Source organism: Bos indicus x Bos taurus, chromosome 13, assembly GCF_003369695.1.
Source record: "Bos indicus x Bos taurus breed Angus x Brahman F1 hybrid chromosome 13, Bos_hybrid_MaternalHap_v2.0, whole genome shotgun sequence".
Lineage (NCBI taxonomy): Eukaryota > Metazoa > Chordata > Mammalia > Artiodactyla > Bovidae > Bos > Bos indicus x Bos taurus.
In genome coordinates, this window is record NC_040088.1 from 46136189 (window position 1) to 46147922 (window position 11734).

The window sequence follows — 11734 nt, forward strand, 5'->3', positions numbered from 1 at the left end:
GGTTGTCTGTTTTTTAATATCTATTTATTTGATTATTTTGGGATGCATGGTGTCTTAGTTACAGCACATGGAATCTTAGGCTCATTCTTTGCAGCGAGAAGGCTTCTCTCTAGTTGTGGCACATGGGCTTCGCTGCACGGGGCATGGAGCTCTTGTGGGCAGGCATCCAGCAGCCTACTGGGTTCACATGGCCAGGCCCCTTCTAGGGCACGAGGCCTATCTGGATGGGCACCAAGGCAAGGCTCAGCGCATAGGAACCATGCGCATAGCCCTTGTTGCAGAGCATTCCCAATGCATTTCTTGGTCAGAGTGGATCCTGAGCCCCTCAGAGCAGGACCTGAACTAACAAACAGCAGCTCCTGGACAGGTCTGTGACCCTGGGCTACCCTCTGTGCAGCCTCCTTCCAGCAGATCTTCAAGATGCTTCCATGGCCCCTGGGGCACTGCGCACCTGTCTGCACCCACCACCCCTCCTCTCCCTGACTCCTGGGTTCCTCTCATGCAGGGAAGGGCTTTGGGAAGTTGCTTCCTACTCATGGACCAATTAAAATGGTTAGAAAACAAAACCAGAGCTGAAGCCACATGTCCATCTTGACCCTGAGGACCCAAACCTGTTCCTTGGAACTGGCCAGTGCAGCAAAACCCATTTTCTGCAACTATGAGCCCCTGATAGGCGAGGACTGGCTGACCCAGGCCCGTCAGCGAACCCTTCTTAGGTGTGTCTGGAGTGAGTCTTTATAACGGCCCCCTCCATGCAACAAGAATGCCTGCAGCTGTACCTGATGCCATGCTTTCTGCCCTGGGCCTGGGCTGGAGAAAGAGTAAGGACCTTGTGGGTAGCCTGGGCTGACTGGGACTCTGCAGGACGATCCGCAGGAGTTGCCAGGCTGCTACCTGCTAAGGAACAGGACATGTCACCTGCACCTGCTGTTGGAAGCTCTCCCCCAGACAGAGGTGAAGAAGCAAGTGAGAGGGTAACAGGCTGGAAGGCCAGGGGTCTCCAAATGGGGGAAATAGGCTGCAGTGTCAGACATTTTTTTCTCTCCCCCTTAAGCGGCAGGAGGGAACAAACTCTCTATGGAAATGTTTTTCTTAAGCAATATTAATGAAACTATGTATTTGCTTTGGAATTTGCCTTTCTTCAAAATGGTTCCACTTAAGACTAACTTTGGCTGATAATAGCTCAATAAACCAGTATTCATATCAATCATTTTATGGCTAGGAGATGACACACCTCTTGCCATCCTATCTCAAAAATGCATATTGTGGGAGAGGGACCTGGTGAAACTCCATCAGCCTTGAGGTGTCTGTCTTATCTGATTACTAACTTTCTAACATAAAACAGCATGCTAAAACTAGCAGGGGGGGCACTCTCCATCCTCCTTCTGATGTCTATGTCAGAAGCTTTCTCTGTCCCTTTTCGTACTTTAATAAAACTGCTATACAAAAGCTCTTGAGTGATCAAGCCTGGTCCCTGGTCCCAAAGCTAAATGTTCTTCTTTGGAGATCATGAATCTGACACTGTTCGCTGGAAGCTATCACAAGAAAAAAGGCAATAGCGGGCAGGACGGGAGGAGTAACTCAAGGAAGGGAATGGAAGCTTCCAGAAGCTCACCCAGGGCTAGGAGCAACCTGCTTGGCCTGCAGGAGCCAACCGGACAAGCGTGCTGTGGCTCAAGAGGCTCCAAGCCCTTCCCTTCAGCCTCTGAGGTCTTGAGAATCCCTTGGACTGCAAGGAGATCAAACCAGTCAATCCTAAAGGAAATCAATCCCAAATATTTATTGGAAGGACTTATGCTGAAACTGAAGCTCCAATACTTTGGCTACCTGATGCAAAGAGCCAACTCATTGGAAAAAACCCGATGCTGGGAAAGACTGATGGCAGGAGGAGAAGGGAACGACAGAAGATGAAATAGTTGGAAGGCATCACCAACTCACTGGACGAGTTGGAGTAAACTCCAGGAGATGGTGAAGGACAGGGAAGCCTGGCATGCTGCAGTCCATGGGGCTGCAAACAGCTGGACACAATTGGGCAACTGAACAGGACATTTTACCTGGGAAGGGTGGAGCAGCTGGCCTGTGGGGTCAGCCCACAGTTACTCAGAGATGCTTCCATGTGGTCCACCAGCTTCCCACTGAGTTCACTCATTTTGAGGGGCTGCCGGCTGCATGTGAGAGAAGTTCCCAACACTGACCATATTCAGAATTATTCATTCAGTAGAGCAAGCATGTTGATATAGGATTAGCTTGTTTTTGCTTTTTCCTCTTCTAAATCACACTGAAATTAACATACTTATTCTATTTTGTAAGCACCTGTCCAATAATTAGGACAAATTCCCAGAAGTGAAGTTGGCTGGTCAAAGGTATTCTGTTTTAAATTTTTAAGTCTTTTGATTTGTCTAAAGTTATATTTTAAAAGTGTATCAATTTATAAATTTCCCTCAGCAGAATATGTGTTTATTTGCATACAACCTTCTCCAAACCTTCAGTCTTGCTATAATATTCATTCTAATAAGAAGACAAGATGACTCACTTTTGGTTGAACTTTCATCCCTTGATTAGTCAAAAAGACAAATATTTCTTTCTTATATTTTCAATGATTAGTATTTTGGATTCTGTGTGTATGTGTGACCTGCCTATTCATGTCCCTGGTGTGTGTTTTTCCATTTGGGATACTAGATTTTTCCAATTCTTTAAGGCACATAATTCCATTTGATTTTCTTTTTCTCCTGATTCCTCATTTTGGATCTGTGGAGCCACCTATATATAATTACTTTGCTTAATCTAACACAATACCCTTCCTTTACCAACCCCATCCCCCCCAGCACACACACAGTTAGATCCTCACACTTTGTTTTATTCACCTAGAATAAGAAATAGTGAATTTGCAACTATGATCACAAATGGCACCCCAATGTACAACATCAGGCCAAAGCTGCTCACCACTGCCAAGGCAGCAGAAATGACTCCAAAGGCTGCCACCCACATTTTGTTTTGTATACAGTCACACCTGTAAATTTGGAGGGAAAAGTCATGGAACTTGTGGTGGTAGCTTCCATACTGAAATTCCAGCAATTCATAACGTTCTTGACTCAGAACCTCTTCAGAGTCCTCATGGGCAATAATTCCCATACTTGTCTGCAGGAGAATGTTAATTTCCAGGTACTAGCCCATCCCAACTGAACAAAAACAAATGTGCGGAGGGAACAGAAAGGAATCTGTTCAGTTCAGTTGCTCAGTCATGTCTGACTCTTTGCAACCCCATGGACTTCAGCCCCCAAGGCTTCCCTGTCCATTACCAACTCCTGGAGCCCACTCAAACTCAAGTCCATCAGTGATACCATCCAACCATCTCATCCTCTGTTGTCCCCTTCTCCTCCTGCCCTCAATCTTTCCCAGCATCAGGGTCTTTTCCAATGAGTCAGTTCTTCACATCAGGTGGCCAAAGTATTGGAGTTTCAGCTTCAGCATCAGTCCTTCCAATGAATATTCAGGACTGATTTCATTTAGGATGGACTGGTTGGATCACCTTGCAGTCCAAGGGACTCTCAAGAGCCTTCTCCAACACTGCAGTCCAAAAGCGTCAATTCTTTGGCACTCAGCTTTCTTTATAGTCCAACTCTCACACTGATACATGAGTACTGGAAAAACCATAGATGGGCTGATGTTGGCAAAGTAATGTCTCTGCTTTTCAATATGCTGTCTAGTTTGGTCATAGCTGTTCTTCCAAGGAGCAAACATCTTTCAATTTCATGGCTGCAGTCATCATCTTCAGTGATTTTGGTGCCCCCCAAAAATAAAGTCTCTCACTGTTTCCATTGTTTTAGCATCTATTTGCCATGAAGTGATGGGACCAAATGCCATGATATTAGTTTACTGAAAGCTGAGTTTTAAGCCAATTTTTTCAGTCTCCTCTTTCACTTTCATCAAGAGGCTCTTTAGTTTTTCACTTTCTGCTATAAATGTGGTGTCATCTGTGTATCTGAGGATACTGATATTTCTCCCAGCAATCTTGATTCCAGCTTGTGCTTCATCCAGCCCGGTATTTCACAGGACGTACTCTACATATAACTTAAATAAACAGGGTGACATTATACAGCCTTGACATACTCCTTTCCTGATTTGGAACCAGTCCGTTGTTTTGTATCCAGTTCTAACTGTTACTTCTTGACCTGCATACAGATTTCTCAGGAGGCAGGTCAGGTGGTCTGGAAGAATTTTCCACAGTTTGTTGTGATCCACACAGTCAAAGGCTGTGGACTAGTCAATAAAGCAGAAGTAGACGTTTTTCTGGAACTCTCTTGCTGTTTTGATGATCCAGCAGATGTTGGCAATCTGATCTTTGGTTCCTCTGCCTTTTCTAAATTTAGCTTGAACATCTAGAAGTTCATGGTTCACATACTGTTGAAGCCTGGCTTGGAGAATTTTGAGCATTACTTTGCTAGTGTGTGAGATGAGTACAATTTTGCAGTAGTTTGAACATTCTTTGGCATTGCCTTTTGTTGGGACTGGAACGAAAACTGACCTTTTCCAGTGCCGTGGCCACTGCTGAGTTTTCCAGATTTGCTGGCATATCGAGTGCAGCACTTTCACAGCATCATCTTTTAGGATTTGAAATAGCTCAACTAGAATTCCATCACCTCCACTAGCTTTGTTCATAGTGATGCGTCCTAAGGCCCACTTGACTTCATATTCCAGGATGTCTGGCTCTAGGTGAGTGATCACACCATCGTGATTATTGGGGTCATGAAGATCTTTTTTGTACAGTACTTCTGTGTATTCTTGCCACCTCTTCTTAATATCTTCTGTTTCCATTAGGTCCATACCATTTTTGTGCTTTGTTGTGCTCATCTTTGCATGAAATATAACTATTCCAGTTGATTCTTATGTAATGAGCCAAGCAAGAATCCACTGACTGGACTTTCAGAACCACAAAGATATACTAAAACATTGCAAATAGCTAATTCCCCTCTGATCTTCAAAGGAGTATGAATGGAAGCAAGCAGTATGAAAGTGCCCAAGTCCAGGTATTTTCTCACCCACTTACGACTCCAGTTAGCCATAAACGCAATCCTAAACACCTCCTGTGTGTCAAAGCTGGTTTAAAATATATATTGTGGCTAACAAAAAGAATGACAGCTTCCTTCTAAAAGATGTTCGTGGTTCTCCTCTGCTAGAGAAGTGTGCTCTAGAAAAGAGGCTGCATGTGCGTGCTCAGTTGATTCAGTCATGTCTGCTTGTGATCCTATGGACTGTAGCCCACTATGCTCCTCTCCATGGGAGTCTCCAGGCAAGAATAGTGGAGTAGGTGGCCGTGCCCTCCCTCTAGGGGATCCTCCTAACCCAGGGATCAAACCTGCATTGCAGGCGGACTCTTTACCGCTGAGTCACCGAGGAAGCCCAAGAAAAGTGGCTACTAATTGCAAAAAAAGTAATATGTGCTCCATTTTGAATAACACAACTTATGCCTTTTTCTAGGTTGGACCAACAAAAATGGGAATATATACACAGCATTTAAAAAAAAATAAAAAATAAAGATTTAATACTTTAACTCACCAACAACCACAACTTCACATCTTAAAATATTGATGACAATCCCTAGGTTTCTGTTTTACTTCATTGCTAACTGCTTCAAAACAAATGACTGATAACTGCCTCTAGAAACTTTTAGTAGGAGAGAGAAACTAAGTTTGGTTTGAAGACTAAGAAATTCAGCTACGGAAATTGAGTTACTGATTCCGAAAGAGCAATAATATAACTAAACACCTTATTCATGCAAGGCCACATTAAAATAATTAAACTTTCTTCTTATTAAAACAACTATGTGTGTCTGTATTTCACCTTTTCTCAAACTGCTGGTGCTATTAGTTAAACTCAGGGCCCCAGATCAACATACACACACACACACACACGCACCAAAATAAAAGTAAATTTCTTTATTATGACAAAATTTGATTACAACCAATACTTTCTTAAAGTAACAATATGATTTACAAGAGTTTAAGATAAAAGATGCTTACTCCGTGGCAAGAATGTTATGACCAAACTAGCCAGCATATTAAAAAGCAGAGACATTACTTTGCCAACAAAGGTCCATCTAGTCAAGGCTATGGTTTTTCCAGTAGTCATGTATGAATGTCAGAGTTGGACTGTAAAGAAAGCTGAGTGTGGAAGAATTGATGCTTTTGAACTGTGGTGTTGGAGAAGACTCTTGAGAGTCCCTTGGACTGCAAGGAGATCCAACCAGTCCATCCTAAAGGAGATCAGTCCTAGGTGTTCACTGGAAGGAATGATGCTAAAGCTGAAACTCCAGTACTTTGGCCACCTCATGCAAAGAGTTGACTCACTGGAAAAGACTCTGATGCTGGGAGGGATTGGGGGCAGGAGGAGAAGGGGATGACAGAGGATGAGATGGCTGGATGGCATCACTGACTCGATGGATGTGAGTCTGAGTGAACTCCAGGAGCTGGTGATGGACAGGGAGGCCTGGCATGCTGCCAGTCCATGGGATTGCAGAGTCGAACACAACTGAGCAACTGAACTGAACTGAACTGAAGATAAAAGTAACAAGATGAACCTTGAAATCAGAAAGATTAACAGGATAAAAGCTACATATGACATGTTTAGCCCTATTCCCTCTTTCAGGTTTCTGGATTGGTGGTATTTTTCAGAGGATGGGGGGAGTGAAGTATATTATTGTCTAGAATGATTTGAGTTTGACTAGTCGCTGTGTTGACTCTCTCTAAATGACCTTTATTTTAATGTTCAGTAGGCAATGGAAGGAAAGATATGAATGTAGAACACTAGTGAACACACTTGCAGATTTTCTAGTCCCCAAGAAGGACGTTGGTTAAACAGTTTTTCAGAATGACTTAGAAGAGTCTTAGAACTTTAGATTCCTGCAGTTCTGGAACACAGTTCTGTAGACTCTGATCTACAGTTTATAGAGAAGTTGCAGAATCCATGTGTCTAAAAATGTCTTCATGTGATTCCAGTGCTCAGGCTGACTTGGGCATCACTGGCAGCAAAATGACTAATCAAAACAGCTCACTATTAAAAACAAAAACTACACATTAAAGAAAGCATAAATCAGGAGTTCTCTGGTGGTCCAATGGTTAGGACTCCTTGGCGCTTTCACTGTTGGGGCCTGGATTTGGCCACAAAAAAGGCATAAATAGATGAAATGAAGATAATAGGCTATAATATATACAGAATATAAATACGAAAACAATAGAAATAAGTCCTTCCTTGTCACCAATTATTTTAAATCTAAACAGATTAAACTTTCCAATCAAAAGGCAGATATTGTTAGAATGGATAAAACAGCAAGATTCAACTATATGCCATTTACAAGAGATTCACTTTAGATCCAAAGACATGAATAGATTGAAAGTTAAGAGGACTGAAAAAGATACTCCATATGAATAGTAACCAAAAGAGACTAGGAGTGCCTGTACTGATAACAGACAACACAGACTATTTCAAAAACTGTTCAAAGAGAGAGAAGGACATTATATATTTATAAAAGGGCCAATTAATCAAGAAGATATAACAACTATAAACATAAAAACTTACACATTGCTAGTGGGATATAAAACGGTGTCGCCTCTGTGAAAAATAGTTCGGTGCTTCTTGGTGTTCAAAAACAAGCTAATCCTATATCAACATGGAATTGGTCTGCTCAGAGCATATTAAAGTTTTGGAATCCTATTCAGTCTTTAAAAAGAGGTAGATATAAAGTGTTAAGTGAAAAATGCTGGTTATGAAACAAGATGTTTAAAATTGAGCAATATACAAATATGCATGTATACTTGTATAGCAAATTCTGGATAGATAACACTTAAAATATTAGCAAGGATTATCCCTGACAGGTGGAATTGCAGTTGTTTAAAGTTTTTCTTTGTATTTGCCTGTACTTTCAGGGTTTATTTTACAATAAGTGTAAGAAGGTAAATATGTTTATATTTTGGAAAGTAAACAGCTTGAAAGAATTAATAATTGGTTTCCTAGGGGAGATAGGGGAGGAACTGTGCACTGAATGTATACCTTCCTAGGGCACGCTCACACTTGTTCAATGTTACCACAGCCATAAACAACTCAAGTGTAGACAACTGACTTCATATCAACCATCTTCATATTGTCTGTATATACATAGACATGTGAGTGTAGGGGTGAATGTGGCGGGGGCGGGCTGTGATTTAAGTAGCTTAAGAAATGTGTGAGGACAATTTCTGAATCAAGTTCCATAAATAATAAAACCGGTTTTTAAATACCTATTCCATATCAATGAGTGTACTTGTGGTCCTTAGTAGTTCGGATTCTTGCCCTTCATCCAGCTGAATGCAAGTGAAATCCACAAAGCTGGCAGCAGGGGGCGTGTCAGGATGCAGTTTGTGACAGACTACATAAGGCTGTGTCACTGTAGGCCCGTCTCCCAGCTCATATACACAGAACATCGCATTAGAGGCAAAGTGCAATTCCCAGTACCTTCCCATGTAACCCATGGAGAAGATCTTCCAAGGTTGGTGTTAAAATCAATCAGCATTTCAGTTCCAAGCTTCCCTGGTGGCTCAGAGGGTAAAGTGTCTGCCCGCAATGCGGGAGACCTGGGTTCGATCCCTGGGTCAGGAAGATCTACTGGAGAAGGAAATGGAGACCCACTCCGGTACTCTCGCCTGGAAAATCCCATGGATGGAAAAGCCTGGTGCAGGCTATAGTCCATGGGGTCGCAAAGAGTCAGACACGACTGAGCGACTTAACTTTCTTTTCATTTTTCAGTTCCAAGTATTGATTTTGTATCAATACACACAGAAACAGAGGTGTACGGGAGTGAAAGCGGTAGGAAGCTTGGAAGCTTGAGGGAAGTGAAATTTACCTGCAACATGCTTAGGCTGTCCTTTGTAATCTCCTTTCTTCTCTGTAGTCCTCCTCTCCTAACCTCCGGTGACAATTTCAGAGTCCTCAAATGTTCTCCCGTCCTCTTTATTACAAATCAATCAGGAAACATCACTGTGGAAGAGACTGGTTACTTTAGTATTCACTTAATATGTAAAGGATTTTTAAGGTTTACTTTGGTACATATTTCTGATCTCAAGAGTACCTACATTTTACTGACATAATGCCTTATCCTGGGCAGGTGAAGATTGAATGATAGCATTCTCGGTATCAGAAACAGACTAACAGGAAAGCTACATGGATGCAGATATCTTCGTGTGTATAAACTACGGGTGCCTTTAAAATCATACCACATCGATAGCTAGATGCTAACTGGAGAACAGATAAATCCAGCTTATATTTTAAACAACAGGATGTTACCTCAATATTACTGCCTTAGAATAAAATGGTTTATAAGATAAAATGGTCTCTCAAATGTTCTGATGGAATCAGAGATACATTGCTAATCCTGCTTCACCTAATACCCAGTCAGCCAGGTTTCCTGACTCTTCATTGAATACCCTGAATGATGACTACGAGTAGAGTGTACTGCGCTATGTGTACAAATAGGAGTGTGCACAAAGCACAGAGTTATTACAGAGCAAGGAGTGATGAGTTGTCTTGTGGACTCAGAGGCAACCAGAGAAGGTGTCAGAAAAAGCTGTATCCAAACACAGACTCCGCAAGATCAATGAGACCTTGAGGGATGGGCAAAGAAAACGGTTTGAGTTGATCTGGTTAATTTTTAATGGATGTTAAAAAAGTACGAATGCTCTGCTTCTTTCTCTAACAGGTGTTGGGGTCGATGACATGTTTACCATGATTTCTGTCTGGCAGAAGACCAGCCTCATGGATAGCATAAGCAAGCGGATGTCTGATGTCTAAGCAAAAGTGGCAGTACCCATTACAATCACCACCATCACCAACGTTCTGCTCTTCTATACAGGAACCTCTTTCAGGTTCCTGTATCTATACAGGAACAACCCTGCTCTTTTGTTATTTTTATAACATCACCTGTTTTGGAGCATTTATGGCCCTGGATGGGAAAAGAGAAGTAGTCTGTCTACACTGGTTGAAGAAGCCGGAAACAATTGACCAAAAATTTTCCTCATCAAATAGTCCTGCTGCCTCCCATGTAATTCTCTCCAAGGTTAACACAAAGCTGATATCCATCCAGGGAATCTATTCTTTAGAGACTATTTTGGTCCTTTTCTCACAAGCAGCAAGTCCAAGATTTTTGTAGTGCTCCTATACATTTTGTACATCATAAGTAGTACATATGGGTGTTTCTGAGTGCAGGAAGGTTTAGATCTCTGAAATTTGGCAAGTGACGACTCCTACATCACACCATATTTTAATGTAGAAGAAGAACAGTTTTCAAGTTATGGTCCCAGGGTTATGGTTATCCCAGAGATGGACCTTGCCCATCTCTTAAGGTCTCATTAATCTTGTGGAGCCTGTGTTTGGATACTGCTTTCTCTAACACCTTCTCTGGTTGCCTCTGAGTCCATAAGACAACTCATCACTCCTTGTTCTGTAATAACTCTGCACTTTGTACAGACTCTTGACTACTGGGATAAAGTTACTAGGCAAAAACTGGAAAAATGTCTGGCAGATTTTAAAAACGATGAGGATGTAGATAAAAACCTTACAGAGTTTTGGTTGTGAGAATATATAAAATATATAGAAAAACTCCATCAAGATTTAAATAAGACAGCTTTTTCAAGCAATATTCCCACTTTTTAATGGAATTTTCACTTTTTGTGTATGATATTAATACTACATCATCACAGGAAATCATTTGCTCCCAGGCCTTCATTCAAACCATGGGTATTTCTTCTTCAACCAATGAGAAGCTGATGTTACTCCAGTTCCAGACATGACAGAGAAGTGTGAAGCTTCCCTAATGGTGTATAACCAGGCATTCATGATAATCAGTATTCTGCAATATTAAAAAACACTGTTCAAAATGTGGTTGTTGCATCAACAGCTATGTTCATGATTTCCTTATGGTTAATTCCTCATCCCCTGTGTTCTTTGTGGGTAACTTTTGCTATTGCTTCTGTGATTGTGGGTGTCATGGGTTTTATGGCCTTCTGGAATGTCAATTTTGATTGCATAGCCATGATTAATCTTGTTATTTGTATAGGGTTTTCTTTTGACTTTTCTGGTCACATTTCCTATGCATTTGTTTTCAGTTCAGAGCCCTCAGTAAACCGAAAAGCCATTGAAGCATTGTATCTGCTAGGCTACCCTGTGTGACAACGTGCAGTTTCAACAATAATAAGGGTATGAAGCACACATCTTCAGGATATTTTCTAAGACTGTGTTTCTTGTGATGTTATTTAGAGCTGTTCATGGTCTAATTTTTATCCAGGATTCTTAACTTTTTTTTGAAAGTGAGTTTGAATAGCCACTAACAAACCAAAGACCAATTATAGAATTCCTTATTGGCCCAATCCAATCTGATGAAAATGCACTATTAAGAATAGTCAATAAACTAAAATCAAAGACATGCTTCCTTGGCTTATAAATACTGTTTAAAAATGTTATTTAACACCCTGCTTATTTAACTTATATGCAGAGTACATCAAGAGAAATGCTGGGCTGGATGAAACACAAGCTGGAATCAAGATTGCTGGGAGAAATATGTTGGAATTAGCTATTTGCAATGTTTTAGTGTATCTTTGTGGTTCTAAAAGCCCAGTCAGTGGATTCATGCTCGGCTCATTACATAAGAATCAACCAGAATAGTTGCATTTCATGCAAAGATGAACACAACAAAGGACAGAAATGGTAT

At 41.3% G+C, this 11734-nt stretch overlaps 1 pseudogene; it reads left to right on the plus strand.

Annotated features, from left to right (window-relative positions):
• The first annotated feature begins 582 nt into the window (after positions 1–582).
• Positions 583–11320, plus strand: LOC113902726 (annotated as a pseudogene).
• Positions 11321–11734: the final 414 nt, after the last annotated feature.